The following is a 13,284-nucleotide window of genomic DNA, read 5'->3' on the forward strand; positions in this document are numbered from 1 at the left end:
CCACAACGGATCTTGCACCAAAGCAGGCTTCAAGCACTGTCCAACATCATCCTGGATTTCTGGGGAAACAAAACAAACAAGTAAGCAAATCCAATGACGAAGATCTTAACAAAGCTTACTTCCGAGGTAGTGTTCACGAAGCAAAGGTAAGTCGTTACCCAGGGGTGAAATGGGGAAGTCGATAAAAAATATATTGTAATAATTATATATAATTATATTGTAACGTCATACAGGGCATCACAAACTTGATGCTGTAACATCACACGGGCCACTACAAACCTCACATTGCAGTTTTCGCATCTCCACATCAAGCATTCCGCGCGTCGCTCGCGGAGAAACTGCCATATCAAACTCCATGGGAAACGTCATAACTGCCAGTACTGACGTCACTATCGGGCAATAATCTCGACTTCAAAGCGCGCGGCTCGTCACGGTCTAGTGAGGTCAGCCACGACTTGTTAAGCTTGAAATAAAAATGTTTGGAGCAAGTGGTTTACCTTCATCTCCAGTCCAAGACCACTCGCTGTGATGAGGATGATGCTGGCTGCCACAGTCCGTGGTGGAGGTGCGGTACAGTCCGGCAAGTGACGGCGAGAACATTTTTCATCAAAGTTTTGTCTCGTTGACACCTGGGCATATACTAATGGTCATGGTGATAACTGTTACTTGTGTTACAGTCGCTGACCGTGATAGAGATGTATTTTCCTACCATTACCGTCGCCATAGCTACCGAATTCCTCTGCGGAGGAGCAGCCGAGCGGACTAAATAAACCCTAGAACTTTTTGAATATGATATCGAATGCTTCTAGACAAGATCGTTCGTGTCTTTCATACATTGTCTTTCATCTTGTCCGTCACCTGGACACTGCAGCTTGTAGCACTAACAGATCACTAGTCTCCACCAAGACTAACAGCTTTCAGCCACATTCAAACCTAATTTGCTACCATTTGCTGACACCTTGAGCAGGCCTAAAACAAACGAAAAACAAGCAAACAAAAAACAAAGAAACAAAAAACAAACAAACAAAAAACAAACAAACAAAAACAAACAACAAACAAACAACAAACAAACAAACAAAAAAAAAACAAACAAAAAACAAACACAAATAAAAACCAACCAACCAAAAAAACCCCAACAAACCCCAAGAAAACAACAAAAAACGGAATCCACTTTTATTAGCTGCTCAAACATAAAAGTCCCATTTACTCCTACTTTCCCAAACTAAAAGTTGTCAAGGTGGGAGATAAGAGAGTCTCACTGGGAAGCTTGTCAAAGTAGGACATCAAAGTCTGTTACAGAAAAGCTTGGCGAGCGGAAAATAAATTTTGTTAAGGCTCCGCGAAACAACAACATGATAGTATCTTTCTAAAAGCTACGAAACTCATGCAGTCTTTCTTTCACGAACAGCCGAAGACGTGGAACACCACAGTGACAGCTTGTGGAACTACAGAAACATAGAACGGTTACAGTTTGCAGAACTACAAGACAGAAGAAACAGCTTTGACAAACAGCTGGTGAAAGGAAAACATTATCAGCCGGTGAAATATGAAAATCTTTCTTTCACATTGGGAGGCTTCTAGGAGGGGCGACAGCTTGAGTCTCTTACCAACAGTTTGTTTCTTTCGTGAAGGGATTGTAAAGGAGGGAGGAAGGTGGAGGAGACGAATGGGTGGCTGTAGGCTAGCATGTCACGTGACCAAAATAGACTTTCATTTTACGCCTGGGTGAGCACCTGTCAGCAGCGGTCACAGCCTCCACACAACCTTGCTTACTCCTCCGACTGAACACAGCTCAGCTCAACAGATGCTCGGCTTACTGAAGACAGTTCTGCCAGCAAGGAATCAATCCACATCAATCGAAAATGATGGGGGACACGATTCCGACAGAAAAGATAGATACAGAGAAGTAAGAAATGAAAGCGAGGCTAGACTTGTTGTTCCGAGGATGGAAGGATGGGAGACCGGAATCTTGCCTGCCTCTGGTCTGTGCTCCTTTGGTCTATCCCTGCTTTTTTGCTAAGCCCTTGCTTTTGGGAGGAAGAGGAGCCGTAGGCGAGGCGGGTACACGAGGTGTGTGCCTGTGTGTACAAGCGAGGCAGGGAGCGGGTGGGAAACGAGAGCTGGGAGGAGGGAGTAGGGTGGTGAAATTCTTGTTCCGCACACTGCAAACAGCTGTGAAAATGTGGTGAGAAAAATTAGAGACGCTTGGAGAAGACCGAACAGAAAAGAAGAAGAAGAAAAAAAAAAGGCAGGGGTAGGCAGCAGCTGCGATAGGCGTTGGAGGAGCCGCTGTGAGACTTGGGTAATGACAAAAACATTGACGGCCCACCCTCCACCCGCACCGACGCTCCCCTCCCCCACTCGCCAGCGCCCCTTCCCACCCGCCAAGCGTGCACGCACACGCGTTTGTGTGCACACGAGATAAATCAGAAGCAGCTATAAAACTGTCGGCCGAGCCTCTGTTGTTTTAGCCGAGATGCCTCCGTCCCCCAACCGATCTCAGCCTCGCGCCGTGGGTTCTTTCCCTTCGTGCGAGCAAGAGTTGCGGGCCTCGCCGCTTGGCGACCACGTGACGATTCGGGGTGGGACGTAGGGGTGGGAGGGAGAGGGCAGAGGGAGTTAGCGCGGTGCCACGTGACGCTCTATTTGTCAATTTGGTGACATGCAAATTAGCCTCCACGCTCGTCGAGTTAGGTGCAGGCGAGGGGGAGACAAGCGCCGTCCCTCAGGCTCACAAAAAAAATATTAAAAAAAAATAAAAATAAAAATAAATGAGGAAGGATGGTGAGGACAAGACTGAGACCTCGGATCTCTACAGTCGGACATGAAGTCTGTGAGGTCATGACCCAGTGATGATATTTTATACACTTGCAGCCATTGACTGCCCCAAGGAGCCGACATTCCATAAAACAATAAGACACTCGCACAAAAGAAAATCCTTCCATTTATAACAATGGAACAAGATGTAGAAAGTTACCCCGTGATAGTTCTCTCTCGTTTAAATAAAGTTTTTACCATCTTCTTCGTCATTGTAACTATTATCGTCGTTCGTTAGAGGTCATTCATGTCCTCGTTGCTCTTCTCGTCTTCGTCGCCATCCTCATCTCAGTGATAGATTCTGCAACAGTGTAGATTATACTTCCCATCTTCTTCTGCCACTTCAGCTGTTTGGCAAGGGGGAGTACTGGAAGCCAAGATAGAGAACTCGATGTTGGAGACTTTGAGAGTCTGAGTCTGCCATCAGACCTCCGTGGACCTCGCGAAGGACTCCGAGACTCCACGCTGCTGGCGAGGGTCCTGGGGGAGGTTCAAAAACACCGTGCCTGATATTCGGAGTTTACGATCCACATCACACCTCCACCTGCCCCCTCTCCCGTCCCTGCATTCCACCTCCAACTCCCTCCCCACCTTCCTACCCTGCCTTTGCCAGGCCTGGAGTAGTCTGCTGCCATCGCCCGGTCGTAAACTAACGCCTTCCCTTCATCTTTTTACGAGGCGAAAGAAAATCAAATAAGCAGCGATGTTTCTCTCCTTTGCTTGCGTTCAAATTTACAACTTGCCTTCTTCCTGGGCTCTTTTTTTTTCTCCCTCTCTCTCTCTTCTCTCATCCCACATCCATCCCGGTCGGATATTTTTGTCAGCTCAAAGGAAGGTTCGCACGTTCAGAGCCATTGCTTAAGTTGGCGGTATGCGCATGCGTGAAGATGTGGAGGTGACGTCCAGAAATATTCTTTGAGTTTCCAGGGTCCAGAGATGCTTCATCTGGCGATGGCATGAACACTGAACAAATTTCAGACACATGTCTTTTGAGAAAACATCATCATCATCATCATCATCATCATCATCATCATCATCATCATCATCATCATCATCATTTTTTTTTTCTTGTCTCTATGACTGAATTGTGGTTCGTGTATTTGCCTGACATGATTTGACACCAATAACCATTCGGTCTCTTCTCGCTCAATTAAATTGCAATGGCCCATTCAGGGTAGAATAAACTCTCAGTACGGGTGGCAAAGCCTTGCTCAGAACCTTGGACTGGACCTTGGACTGGACCAAAGCTCTCTCCCGTTGTATAAGCTTACTCATTACTTAGAATTTGTTGTTTTTTTTGTTTGTTTTTTTTAGTAACTTAGTTATTGGACCCCACGGAGCATTCTGTGTCTAGGACACATACGTGGAGGATCTTGTCCAAAGATCTTCCCCTTTCGGAAGACCAGGAACCCAGTGAGGTTGGGGAGAGGAAGTTACCCCCATTGTCCATGACTCTAGCTGGCGACCCTGTGAGGTACAGCCCACCCGCTGAGTAGCCTCGTCATGGATCAGACCATCGGCTTTGAGGTCTTTCAATCGCCATCTAGTCCTGGCACAGCTTGGACAGTTGGAGTTCTGTGGGAAAATCTATGAACCACACCAAACTGAGCTAAACTACTCGCGTGAATTAAACGAGACCCTATGTTCTTGCTCAAATGTGTTTTCATCACCAGTCCGAGGACCGTGAGGAGATCGTCTCGTTGAAGGTGAGGGCTATGGCCTGGACAGAGAACGAGTTCTTGTAGAAAGATCCTGCTGGTGCCAGACTCACAGCCGCAGCGAGAAGGAGCCTGGGATGGAGGAGGAGTGATGGCTGGGGGGCTGAGGGGTATGGGGCAAGATTGTCTTGCCGTGTTTGATGTGATGACGTAGCCCGGCGCCTGTGAAAGGCGAGCCGCAGGTACCGCACGAGGCGCGGACACACGAAAGGTCGCCGGTGTTGTAATGACTTCCGTTTGCACATCGGCAAGTTCCGCGACGCCGGGCGGAACCTTTCGTCAGGGAGATGCGAGGGCGATATAGGGTTTCTGCCGGCCCCGCCTGTCACGCCGCCGTTTGTTTGCACAGACCCCCGCGCGCGTCTGATGGTTCCAATACCTGTCCACCTGACCTCGGCATCTGCGAAAGGAGTAAGAGAGGCCTCCCTCCCTATTTCTTTCGGTGAGGATCAAACGCTGATAGTCGTCACATGCTGCTGCCTTCACACCTGACCGTTCCTCTCCTTGTCACGTGAACAAATACTGACGTACACGGCTCTCTCCAGTTCACATCACAACGGCAGTGACGGTCCTTGCTGTGTCTGTGATGCAGCTGGAGCCTCGGAACCTACATGTCTACGGCCTGTTAGTGAAATAAACTTACTAAGCACAGCATTGCCATGGTTACAGGTTGCAGTTAAAGTAAATTCAAAGTTTTAACATGCTTTACATCTCTTTTTATGGGAGTCACGTTAATCCTTGAATTCGTTAGAGATTAAATATTTCTGGTTATTGTTTTTTTTTTTTTTAAATAAAATCTCAGTTTGGTCGATTGATCTCACGAGGCGAAAGGGGCCGAGAAAGGTCGAGACCCAGTCCTGTTCTCAGGGACCGACTGTAACAGGAAATGGCGACAAAAGGGGAAGGAAGCAGGTAAAGTGATCCGAGGGGACAGGAAGAGTAGCGAAGGGCAGTGACGAGCAGGAGAACATTCTGGAAATCGACTTCTTTGGGATGTCTGGCGCTAAAAGTTCTCCTCCAGTTGTTCTCCCCACCCCCACCTTCTCGTTGCCTCCCCTGGCTTGAGAGCGGCAGGGGGCACCGCCTGCCGGCCAGCTAGAGTTAATGGCTGCTTGATAGAGAACGCCAGCGCCACCACGCCGCCTGGCATTTCCCGCCACGAGGGGCGATCACTCCGGAGACCTCTGCCGCCATTTGCTTACGTCGGTCACGCGGTGCGCACGTCTTTGTACTTTGTACCCGCCTACCTCCACCATGTTTTTCCTCCCGCCCGCTCCTCACGGGGACCGCGTGGCGGAGATCGAGGGGGAGACAACCGCCGGCACAGCTCGGGTGGCGCTGGCCGCTCAGCTGAGTGCAGGAAGTACTGCTGGGTCCTGGACAAGGGAAAGTGCACAACGGGTGACCTCCCGCGACCCCAACTGACCCCTCGTAGGTAGATATCCTTGGCACGACAACCACTCACGATCATTGCACCAATCACCGGCTGGAGATCGAACCGGGCCGACAGAAACTGTCTCCACTCACTGAATGCGGTCTGCTACCACAATGAGGCTAATCCTCCTCAAATGCTAACCCACGTGACTAATTATTTTCAAATTAATCTTAATGCAGAAGAAGATCGTTTAGGTCACTGTTAGTGGCGTGTCGCAGGTGATGCTGGATTCCCATGATGCCGACGATTGCCAGGTGGGAGGCAGTCGCGCTGGTTGCACTGGAGGCATTGGGCGTAGACTGGCGGAGGTGAGGGTGAGGGCAAAGTGCGGAGGGCACCGCCTTCCACCTGCCCCTACCTTCCTGTTGCAGGTGGACCTATTAGTCGGCGCTAATGGCCAGCTCAACGGTCGCACGGCCATGTCCTCCCTGGACCACCAGCGCTGTCAACAGATGTTGACATTAGACAACCTGCCCTCTCCCTCCTCATCAACAACCGCTTGGTTCGTTAAGGTGTTTGACATGTGCCGAGACCTTTGTTATTATCAGTCATGTGGGGAAATGATATTTCAGTTGTCAGTCTTTCTCTCACCAACAGTTCCGGTATAGTCGGTATTTTCCAAGTACTCAGCGCCTTACAAAAAGTCCAGACATACCCTGGCTGATGTCAGACAAGACTCAAAGATTTCATCTAATGAACATTTTTTCACCGATTTCAATATTTTTGGTGTGATGCAGGTCTTATCGGAACCCAATATGTTAGTCAATGCATGAAACATCACAAGTGAATGGTGCAGAAAATATTGCTGTGGCACAACTGATATTCTAAAATAAATAAACAAACAAACAGGCGACTGTTGTGAAAACAGATCTGAGAGTCACGCAACCGCCTCCATGGCATCATGTTGTTTATCTGATGTGGAAATCCACAACAATTTTTTGCCGGTCAGTGCTGGAGTGCTCACAACCTGACTTGCGGGTACAGCGAGATACCTGGTCACTGGGACAGGGTGCTGGTGTACTCACCCTGCTAGACACCCTGCACTTGACTCGGGTGTGTTCTGCTCCAGCGGTTGGCCACAAGAGTGGGTCTTGTTCTGCTCAACAGGGTCCTTGTATGCAAATGCTTTCCACAGCAAAAACTAAAAATAAAAAAGTAAAATATGCTCTTTAAATGCAAAGAAAATTTGGCGAGAAGTAGATTGCCGAGTGTGTTGCCGTTATCCCAGTGGTTGTGTTCTGAGGACAGTTTGTCAACTCACCCAAGACTCTCCGGGTTCGGACGCCATTGCTCTAACGACTCGGCTCTTTGATCCCCTAACTGTTCCGATATTTAGTCCACCTATAGACACCAGCCCCACCCCTACCTACCCCCATTCACTCACCCAGCCGCCACGCCAGGTGCACGATGTGACAGTGATGCTGTCTCTCGGTCTCCGAGGTTTGCCCCGAGGGCTTCCAGGACGCTCCAGGGCAGGAAGACAATGGTGTCTGCGGACAGGCATCAGCCCCAGTAGACAAACATTTAAATCTTGTCCAGGACCACCTGTTCACACAGCTGTCTCTCCACCCGAGGGCTAGCTCCGGGTATATTTCAGTCATCACCTTCCACCTTCTCCCCTCGTATCGTGAAACCCCCGCAAGGTGGAGCCACTTTCCAATCAACTCGACCAGCCAAACCTCGCACCCTCAAACGTGGCAAGGGTCCTTGTAGGGTGGGAAGGGGATAGGAATGACACGACAGAGGCGATGTCCAGCGTGGCCGGCAGGTGGCGCCACACTCGGTGGAGGGCCCGTTACGCAACAGAGGGCGCGGCGCTCGCACCTTCACCGCCATTGCCGTGACGACGGCGGGAAGATGATGTGCAAACACGCGCTGACCTCGCAGCTGCGCTCCCCGCCAAATATTTTGGCGAGTTGAGCCCTAAACTAGTCTAATTAAAGCTCACGGCAGACGAGTCAACATCATCAGCCACAGCCACGTGCATCAACACTGTGCACGTGCGAACAGCGGCCCCGTTACTCGCAGGAACGGTCCTCGAGTGTCGACTGGCCTGGGGCAGGACTCATTGTTGGCGCCTTGTGGGTACTCGAGCTGGTGGTGGCGGCGGTGGTGGTGGTGGTAGTGGCAATGTCCAACACGGCGGTTGACCGCCGGTGCGAACGTCAACAAAAATGGCGATGACTGTCGAGTAGCAAAGAAAGAGTTTGTTTTGTCACGGGTCGTCAGACACTTGCTCAAGAAATGTTGTCTGCGACCAGTTTCCACGGTTGGTTGAGCATTAACAGGTCAGTCTGATTGGCGAACGTAGTCTGACGAGGATGCGGAGGGCTACAAAAGTCTTGATTCTTTCACAATGGACCCGCCTCCCTCAGAGTTCGTGACTGTCTCCATACTTCAACATGTATTATGGGATGAACGAGGCTTGCGGACACTTAATGTACAGAAAATGACCTACGACCTCTGAAGTACACCGGCTAAGAAAAGTCTAGTTTTACCTGCATGAGACTGTTGCAGTTAGCATCTCTGTAGAAGAATACTTCTTAAAAAGTTTGATTACAATGTGATAAAGATATTCGGTGTCAACTGTGGGGCGCCATGTTTGATAACTGTTTTTTCTCTAACAACATTTTAATAAGAAAGTTCATCTGTAATGATTATCACAGTCATCCGCTTTGTCGACGACCTCACATGAGCTCCCGTACACTCGTGCATGCAGACAGGTAGACAGACAGGTCGACAGACAGTAGATGTGCAAGTGGGTGCACGCACTACCCCGCGGTGAGGGCGACAACTGGCGGCAGGAGGCGCTGATGTACCCTTATTATCGGCTCTTGCCGCTAATTGTCAGGTATTTATGACCTGGGGGCACCACATCTTCTCCCCTCAGCTCCTCCTGCAGGTGTTCCCAGGCCGATCACCGGAGCGAGGGTTTTCCAAACGCCTCTGACCTTCACACCTGACACGACACTCTCACGGGCATCCGGTTTCCTCCGGTTTCATCTTTTAAGCACGAGATAACGAAAGTGTGAGTGACGAAGGGTTGTATCACCTGCCGGCGATAATAGATAACCAGTTTTTATTTTTACCTTTATCAGACTAACCGTTGACCCGCGGCTTCACACTTCTGCGTAAATCGCTGGCTTCCGTTGCCGTTGACTGCATCCTCCTCCCGCTAGCACCTCGCCGCGAGGATCACGCTAGGCAGCGAGGTGGCACCTAGTCCCGTTGCTGGAGGCAAAGTAAGATTCGCCATCTCGTATTTCTCAGGATTGAATGAATTAAATGTTAAATCGGCTTTGGCAGATCGACTCACGGTGGACATTTCAGAGAAAATACGATGACACCTTATTCCATGAACCTCATTGCGCGGACATGTTCATCACTCAGTGACGGATGCTGATTCAGCAACAGAGAAGGGTGGAACCGAGGCCTGGCATTAATCACGAGGAAAGATGGTGATGTCAGACAATAACTGTTTACTTTGTGAAACACACTGATAAACAAACAACTACTTATAGTGAGCAACATCTTGAACACAACAACAAAATTGTCTACGATGTACATCTGAACAGTTCAAACGTTCATACCTCCGTGTGTTCATCTATACACACACACTTGCATAGCAAAACATATTTTAAAACATGGATCCTTGCAAACATATATACTTAGACATAAACACATACGTAAATCCCATACATAATACTGCACCATACATACAAACACACATAATACATACACGTATACATTGAAAGAAAAGAAAAAGGAGAGAGAGGGGAGAAAGAGATGTTTTGGATGTTGGGGATTTTGTGGGATGTGCGACTGCAGGGATCGGATATGCAACACGTGCGCCACACGTGTGGGGGAGCTGTCAGGCGCGGGGCTACAGTGGGTTAGGGTTACTGGCGTCTGTGTAGTCCTGCTCGCCTCCCCTTTGCTGGCTGGCCGGCCTCGCCGACGTTTATTTGTTCGCCAGACATCCTTCCCCAAATCTCTTCGATCGCTTAATGCCTGCATAAACGGAAAAACAAAGCCTATTGGAAGAAGGACGCAGTTTGTTTTGTTTTCTAACGCTCGGTAATGTCACCTCCGCTGCATGCCTGAGATCCGGGTGGAAGGACTGGCCGGCTGTTTACGAGACATTCAACATTTCCACGGGCCTACAGCTTCCTATGCTCCTACACTCTTCAGGAAATGCGTGTACAATAGGACACACACAGACAATCATACACACACACAATCACACACACGCACAAACAATCACACACACACACACACAATCTCACACACACACAAATTGAACTGCTGTAATAAATGAGTCGTCGGCCTGTTCAAGGGGACAGACACTATTTACCTATGAAGAGGACAACATCAGCAACAACAATCATTACATCAGGGTTGGGGATACAATAGTGACCTAAAGCGACAACACGTTTACACCTAATTAAAAATCCTAATTTTAAAAGAAATTTGGAAATGATAATGAAACAGACCAATTAAAAAAACAAGATACAGCCTACCCGAGACATGTGATGGAAATGCAAAAAGTTCTACTATGCAATGAAAATACAAACACGGTTTGTTTCGATTTATCAGTAAAGCAAATCTGTAGAAGTGTGTTTTGTAATGGACAAAGTAGCCTCAGGTGTGAACCGACTAGTCTGGGTTCAACCCGGGTGGTGATCATCAACAGCGAAACACGTTTTTACAGTTGTTTGCTGGCGACAATGAGAGATGTTGACTTGTGGTTAAAAATGTTGATTAATCCAGCAGCAACTGTCGTTTTGAATTAATGTTCCATGGAAATATTTAACGGTTAGTTCATATTCCTGGGTCGGTTTTCCTTGACTTAACCAGAAGAATAATGTTATAAGTATGGAGGATTTCAAGGTATGGACATTGAAAAGTGAGTTTGAAAAATCACACTAAACTTAGTAAACATAGTAACGGAGATTTTTAAATGTTTGTTCGTTTTTGTTTTTTTTTGTTTGTTTGCTTGTTGTTTGTTTGTTTGTTTGATTTTTTTTTTTTTTTTTTTTTGAAGATGGGGGTATCATTTTGAGGAGTTACGATGAGAAACACATTTTCAAGAACTGGTAATTTCGTGTCGACCTAATGAGTGAGAAACTAAAGACAATCAAGCGATTTCTTGTTTGGTTTAATTGAGGTGTATCTGTGTATCAAAACACACCCAACAACGGGAAGTCTCGTGTCGTGCTCATGAGTACATGTTACCTCCGTTAATCAGCAGTAAAAAGTAAAATGTTTAACTGTCAAATTGCACAACAAATAAAATATTTATTATAACAGGGACAGGCACTACCCTAGTCACGGAAAAAAGTGAGAGGCGAAGATGAAATCCAAGGAGTAAGACAGACACCCTGGTATTCCAATCTCAGCTTTCACAGTTTAGGGTTAACACCTGTTAGTGTCTCAACAAACGTGTCGAATATAAACCAAAGTTACAGCTGAATATAGAAGAGAGAAAAATGGAATGAGTCTACTAAGTCGCATGTTCTGGCTTTTGTGAAAAATTGTTTACCAGTAGATGGCACTATGTTCATTGGCTGCAAGTGTCGCTTACCTGTGACTAGTCAACAGTCAGTTTATGGATGCCACTATGTGGCTCGCACCTGTCATGGAAGCAGAATAATTTCAGATGCGACAGGACAATACAACTTATTTATTTATTTGGATTTTGTCTGCGCCTTGTGTATGCTCACAACGTGGAGCAGACGACAGCAGATTGCCAAGCAACATCAACAAACGTCTGTCTGACTTGGGGAACAGCTTTGTCATGTTTACAGACATGCACACCCTCCCTCTACCCACACTTATCATAACTTCCCTCGGCAAACAGCCCCTCGGTGATTAGAGAGAATAGTGAGGGTGGGAGAGAGAAGAAATAAAATCCATGCACGGGGGAGACTGCATGGGTGGGTGGATGTGTGGGAGGTTTCTGGAACGATGAAGGTTAAAAGCAGGTATGAAGCAATTAGTCTTGATTACAAATGAGTATTTAGCGGGTATCCATCAGTAAAGACATCACAACGCGTCAACCACACACCCCGACCGTCCTGCAGCAGCAGAATTGAAAATGAGTCTGGTGATAAATAAGTTGGATGAGAAAGTTGAAAGCAGGCGGACGAGGTAGAAAGTAGTTCCCTGTATAGAGACAACATGTTTGTAACCGACTTTAACTCACTTCAAGACGGGTAGATGTTAGTCTATTCGGACTTCAATCAAAGCCAGAGAACGAGGGGCTTATTAATGGCCGATTCTCAGCACAAACATGGTGTTAACGGTCCGGGATCACCAGATGATTGTCTCCTGCTCCTGCCGACAGCAACCTGTAACGGCGGGAGATGAGGAGGGGGAGTCAAGGGGTGCGAGAAAGGGGTACACGCGGCGACATGTGCGGCGCAGGCGCAGTGGAAGGCAGCCAATCAGCGCCAGCCGTTGCTTGAATGACGTCTGGTGTTCCGGCCTCGCGGAGGGTCGACCTGCCCCTCCCTTCCTGCCAGGCTCGGCACCAGCGCCAGACCAGCCACAAACGGCTCGGTGGGCACGGCCGTCAGGGGAGGGGTGGCAGAGGGGCGGGTTGTCGCTGGCAGTGGGGTGGGGTAGTAGTGTGTGTGTGTGGGTGTGTGGGTGGGGAGCGGGTAGGTGTGGGGAGCGCTGTATGTGGAGCTGTGGTCAAGCCGGCGGCACGGATGTGGGCTGCTGTCGGAAAGTGATCGGCGTCGTCACGAGGCGCGGGGTTCGCAGCTGCCTGTCCCGAGCTTCGCCAGGTGCCTGTGAGCTGATTGTCACAAGTTTGGACCCTCAGCACCCGAGGTCAGTCAGTCAGTGGCAAAATTAACCGAGCCACCCGGACCTCGGTTACCTCTTGGTGCCAGGAGAGAGAGAAAGACGCGTGAAGCTCTGGCATGGTTGAATGCTGAATGCTACGTCACTGACACATGTGGTTGCAGCTGTTGTTGCTGTTTTCGACGTCATCAAACGATGGGAATCCGTTGTAACTGATGTGATACCAACTGAAATGGTTTTGTGACGTCATACTTGTGGACCGTTACGATTACGAAATCGCGGAAACGTCCCGGACTGTCGTAATTTATTTCACGCCACTCTAGGATGCGATCCGTGTTACTAATATTTCCACATATTTCGCAGAGGTCAGCAGGACTGTTCTCTTCTGACGTCACATTGGCCGGTGGTCAGCACAGTTATTTATTAATGTGATGTTATTACGCGAGGAGGACATGGAAATTAACGTTGATGTGTTGTTGTTGTGTTATTAGCCACAAGTAACTT

Source organism: Pomacea canaliculata, linkage group LG2, assembly GCF_003073045.1.
Source record: "Pomacea canaliculata isolate SZHN2017 linkage group LG2, ASM307304v1, whole genome shotgun sequence".
Taxonomy (NCBI): domain Eukaryota; kingdom Metazoa; phylum Mollusca; class Gastropoda; order Architaenioglossa; family Ampullariidae; genus Pomacea; species Pomacea canaliculata.